General features: G+C 37.4%; 1 protein-coding gene across 1 annotated transcript in view; it reads right to left on the bottom strand.

Moving 5' to 3' along the window:
- The window catches only part of NDFIP2 (Nedd4 family interacting protein 2), a gene marked incomplete at its 5' end in the record, with an annotated part of 33,035 nt that overhangs the window by 11,820 nt on the left and 15,191 nt on the right, over positions 1-6,024 (bottom strand). The window lies entirely within an intron of this gene.

Raw genomic sequence — 6,024 nt, 5'->3', positions numbered from 1 at the left:
AGGGGGGCAGAGGGGAACAAAACCCCTGCACACAAATCCTTAATGTTTTAAAGCCCCAAACTTAGGGGAAAAAACAAAACCCACAAAATTCAGACATTAAATCACCACAGAAAAAAAAAAGTCTGTCTTTTCAGTAAAAGTTTGAACACTTACAGCAAAACATTAGGAACAGAAAATTGGTCAATAGCTTTCTTAAATAAAAGTCAGTTTGGGAGGATTATCTATAAGCAACCACTTTTTTTGTAATTTAAAACCTTGTTACAACTCCTCCAACAATCCACATGAAGATGCAATGATTTATCCACAAATGCAAAATTAATCTGTAAAACTGCAGTGGGATTCCATGAACTGTAAAGAAACTGAAGTTCCAAGAGAAGTTTTGGAAGACTTTACATCAACACAGTCATTTTGTACAAGTGAGAAAACATCTTGCCTCGGACAGAGCCAGAGGTAACAGATGGTGGCAATAAGAAAGCTTACTTTTACACTAATTACAAATCTTAAAAAAAAAAAAAAAAAAATCAAAACACACCACCAAAAACACCCACAACACAAGAAAAACCCCAAAACCAAAAAACACAACAACTTCAAATAAAATATTGGTATACGCAGAGAAGAAAAAAAAAGAGCGCCTTTCTATCACATAAGAACAACATTGTGACCCTAACATTTACCTATCTTTCCAAAACACAAGTGTTTACATTTGAGAAAGCTTGGATACATTGTTTTGAAAACAGCATTTCCCTATTTTAAGCAAGCTCTCCAAATCCACCATACTTTTAAAAGCAACAGATTTCAGAAGCTAGTTCTGCAAGGCGTCTCTGTTCCTGTCGCAGCGTAACAGCTTACTGCTCTCTCCCTTTCTCCCCGCTACTCAAGCCACAAAGGGTGACTTCGACTGTGACTCCAACAACAGGCAGGCAAAAAAGGACAGAAGATAGACACGTTTCTAATGGACTATGCAGACTAGAGGAATTCCCAGAATAGTTACAATTTTAATAGGTATATGTTAAAAAAATAAGGATTTTTATAACGCCTGAACTGATTTGTACACGCATTATAAAAATTAGAGATTTCCCAACCACAAATGTAGGAGAGGGAAAAAAATTAGTTCTTATAATCAAAGTTGAACACAGTGACAATTTTACCTTCCTTTCAATTTGACCTAAAGGAATATTAAAAATAGGATCCACAGTCACTGATGAGTCTTAGGTGGGTATTTAACACTAAATTGTTTGCCCGACTCCTGAAAGCAAAGGCATCAGCATGTTCCAATGTTGTTCACAATAGCTTTTTTTCCTTTAACCAGTGTGCTCTTCCATCAATTTATATAAGCAGACAATGCAAATAGGAAAGAAAAGGCATAAAGTATTACGAAAGCTGTAAACTATGTAAGTTCACATACCCCAATAAAAGTGGACTATATAGGAAAGAAAAATCTCACCATTTAAGTTTTGATCTGTAACCATCCACTAGAAAAATTCTGCAGTGAGGACCTAACCAAAATTCCCTATCTTCAGCAGTATGAGGAACATATTACTTCCACCTCTGTAAAACCTAGGCAACGTATTAGGGAGATTCTTCCAACATTGCCTTGGTGTTGCATCATCTTAACAAACTTAAGATGGGCAACAATAATATCTACATGTTTTCAATCTTTCCCATTGCTTCTCCCTCACCTCCCCTCTGTCCTATTACTGCTCCAAAAATCATCTTCACTGTCTCATTCTGGTTGCAAAATCCATTCTTGCCTTTCAGAGATGCATCTCCAGTTTCTGAGAGGACTGCAACAAGTTAAGATTTTTATCTATCTTCCAATTGTTTTTCTCCATATTAAGATTAGCCTCATCTACCTATCTGTATCTTATTCCACAATGATTTCCATGTATATCCTCTGCCAGTCATGCAAGTTGACTGAGCTTTGCAGCCTACGCTGCATCTGCTTAAGAGTTACTAATGTTATTTTCTGTGTAATTCCTGCCTCACCTAATTATTATTGCAATAAAAGTTCTCCATAATTTTCATCCCTATGTTGCCATAGAGAAGCCACAGCACAAGTTTCTCCACCAAGCTGAGAGAGAAAATACAATGGTGAGGGGACAGACTTAGCAAAAGGAAGCATTTTTTTTAGATGAATCTACTTCCTTCTCTATCTACTAAATAGAGGCAACTAAGTCATCGTGTGAGCTTCTTACTGCAACAAATGCAATCCTCCACTATTTGCCTGCATCCACTCACTTGCAAAATGTAAATGACACTGTTCAGCAGTTAAAGAGATGACCTTGTCCTTCATACTGCTTCAGCTTCCCCTGACGTTCTGATACAGACAATGCTCCTGGTCTGACACTAATAATCGCTATCATAAAGAAGAAAGCCATTCCCGAAAATGAGATAGGAAGTCTAACAAGCTGCTACAACCACATCATGGTTTTAATGAAAAAAGCGTTCTTAACTTCTGTTTGCCCATCCTCTTCATGCAGCCAGGTTCTGTACTCATCTTCTAGACTCCCGCTGCAAGACTAACCACTCTGCAGCAAGAATTGTTTCCTATCCCAGAGATCGCTAGTGTTTGGATTCATACTTGAGCCCAACTTTCAACTATTGTCCTCTTTCTTTTAATAGATTTCAGGCATTTAGATGAAACTCACACTGACTGCGCTGGCATCATGATTTCAGTCTCTTTCTTTGCTACTCTAACACCATACAGACAAGTGGGACTGATAAAGTAAGATTTTTGAGTTTTATACATTCCTGAAATGTCAACAAGAGGAGATAGTAAGTCTATATTAATGTAATTCACATAAAAGGAATATAACCGTTAAGAATTATTTCCTCATGAAAACAAAATTCATAATGAAAAACAGGTAAAAAGTTGCTTTTTGGGAGGAGGAAAGTTGGACTAAAGGTCTTCTTTAATAAAAAGTCTTCTTGATATCCAATGTAGCACCCACAACAATTACATTATACTTGTATTTCTCTTTATGGTTTGGAGTAAGATAATCCCAGCCAAAAGCACAGGGGTGTTCTAAATGCTGTAGAAGTCTTAGAATCTGACACGCAAAATAAGGCTATCCATCAGCTATTTCCACACCCAAAGCCCTCTTCTGAGGGGCAGTGGTCAGTGTAGGATTTTTCATATAAAAAAATTAAAGTTAGAAATCAAAAGTCTTTTATCTATTGGCAATTCCAAAGAAGCTGGAGTAAAATAATTCAACTTCGTTTTAACAAACAAGCCTGTATTCATTGCCATTCTTCATTCTCCAATAACTACAGGGGCAAGGCAAAGATGATGTATGAAGCTGTACTTTGTCATCAATAATTTATTAATCCATGCTTGCTTCTTGTCAGCGCTCATTAAGCTGCAAAGCAATATTGACACATCCTTTCACTCCCACAATTTACAGTGAACGAAGAAAACTTAGTTTTTCAAGTTTTTAAGAAACCTTGTGCAAAGGTTTTGAGTTGTACATACTGCAATACATCAGAAGATGCAACCATAATGACAAGCATACTAGAACAAATCTGCTTTTTCCTCAACTGTTCTTGCACCTCACTTGCTGATCTTTTTTACCTTTCCACAGCCACACATTAATCACTTAAGTTTATATTCAGTATCATGAAAAGAAGCCAGCAAAACCGGTCTATGTCGGTTCCAAATTTTAACCATGGCTCAAGCCTGTGATAAGATTATAGTGGCTACTATATACACAAAAAGCAACCATGCTCAGTTACATCCTTTATTCCCCGATTTGTTTGTCCAATGACTTATTATTTTAATATACAGCAAACACCAAAGAGCTTAATGTTTCACACCTGGCCTAGGTTTACTAAGCATACTGCAATAAATAACACTTTCCAGATCTTCACGCACCACTAGAAATTATTCTTCCCCTTCCTGCACAGAATTTATTCCATTCTTGAACTGGGACACATTTTTGCTCCTTCCTGAAGGGCTCACCTGAAGTTTGATGATGATCACTGGAAGCATTTGCTATCAACTTCAAAAGACATTTTTTTTTTCTCCTACTCAGTGATGAATGTTCAAAAACTTCCCTAGACAATTTATTTCTACTGCTTCATTACCCTTGCTGGTAAATTTTTCCTAATGCCCAGCTAGAAGCTTGCTCATTCCATTTATTTTGTATTCTATCCAACGTGTATGGAGAAACCATGTAAGTCAAATGCTTTCTACATTAAGAAAGAAGTTAGGTGATTGTGGATGAAGGTCAGACACGCTCCCCTGATAACCAGAAATACGCACTCCCAAAACAGTTCCTTTATCTCCTTCCAACATTTGCAATTTCAGTCAAATGACTTCCCCTCACCTTCTCTGGCATCACTAAGGGAAACCTGCATCACATTCGTGATGTGGACATACAGAAGTCAGGTTTCCCAAATTCACACAGAGGAATCCTCCCACCGGAAATTTAGACCGTGCTTACCGCTCCTCGGGCAGCATACAACAGGAGGCTGTGCTCATCCTGAGCTCGTGCTACAACTCTGCCTTCCAACTTGTGCCCACCTGAACCCCCCTAAGTAGATATCCTAGCTTGTATGCAGTTTATTGACTGCTTGAAGCACCTAATAGCTTTGAAAACTGTATGAAGATTAGTTCACAAAATTTTGGTATGGTTACTGTCTGTTCCAATATAGCATCTGGGACAACACGTACACTTACAATTCTCCGCATCATGAGACTTTATTGGTGTGAGTTGCACGGTGTTTAAATTGCCCAGATGTTGTTCAAAAATAACAAATAAGATCTCTATATGAGAACTTAAACTTCAGCTGTATAATCAAACACTTGTCTCCATTTCTTCTTCCTTATTAACTCACCTGTAAGGTTCAAATTAATATTCATTTTTCCTAGGTTGTAGGGACAACCCAAAACTCCCCTCCATGGTTTCAAAGAATCTAGATGAGCTCCATAATTCCTTCTGGGGCCCACAGGTGAAAAGGCTGGTTGATATTTCTAAAGCACTCCTTAAATATAAGGGAAAACCATATAAGCCTTTTATTACTGCCCAAAATTACCTCCTTCACATAATGAACCAGGATGAGCAAATCAGACATGATTTGAAAGACTTCCACTATGGGCAGGTTAAGCATGAAAACCAAACCCTTTGGGTCACAACAGTTACTTGCTCTATCACCATTACAGCTGTGTTCAAAATGGAAAGAAACAGCTCAGAAATTCCTCCTTTTTGTCGTGCATACAAAAAAAAAAAATCACTGAGAAACTCACCAATTAACAACTTCCTCTGGCATTCTGAAAAGTTTCTACTATGCTGTATAAGGTACAGCTGACTTAAAAATACATAACAGAAAAAAATATATGAAGTGGTCTGATAGCAAAATTTGCTGCATTTCGCATTCACAGCAAAATGAATATATTCACTAATATATATGTAATATATTCATTTACCTCAAAATCAGAAACTGACAAACACCAGCCCTGACCATTAGAGAGCAGATTCCTTGCTCACCAACATAATCACAGATTTCAAGAGCAACACCAATTTCTTAAAACATATGATTTTACCACATATTAGAAATAAAATAAGTTGTTTTCAAAATTTTTCCAGTAAGTTTCTGAATCAAGTGCTAAAGCAAAAAACCCACCTGTTCATGCAAAGGACTTTTATTCTTTAGAGTGTATCATCTCATTCTATTTAGTTATGCTAACCAGAACAGTACTTTACAACTTAGGTGGGAAACAGGTTTTAACTTGCATACACCAAGCTCCTGAAACAAACAAAAAACCCAAACAAACAGATCTGGCCACTAGATGGCCTCAAGACAGCAATTTTATGCAACTTGGGCAGCTACCACTAGATGGTAGCTACATATCACTAGTCGATTGCAATATGCAGGGAAGCTCAGTAAAAAGTTCATTTTATTATACTTCAGTTGAATAAAATGAAATAAAAAAAGCTAACTTCACTGTTTTATATTTAAAACAAAGGCAGCGAGCCCCCCCCCCCCCCCCCCCACTTTTCTCCTCCACACTACCGCACAAGCCAG

The sequence above is a fragment of the Pygoscelis adeliae genome, unplaced genomic scaffold (assembly GCF_000699105.1).
Source record: "Pygoscelis adeliae isolate BGI_AS28 unplaced genomic scaffold, ASM69910v1 Scaffold98, whole genome shotgun sequence".
Classification (NCBI taxonomy): Eukaryota; Metazoa; Chordata; class Aves; order Sphenisciformes; family Spheniscidae; genus Pygoscelis; species Pygoscelis adeliae.
Note: the sequence above shows the minus strand (reverse complement) of the source record. Positions and strands in the feature narration are given on the sequence as shown.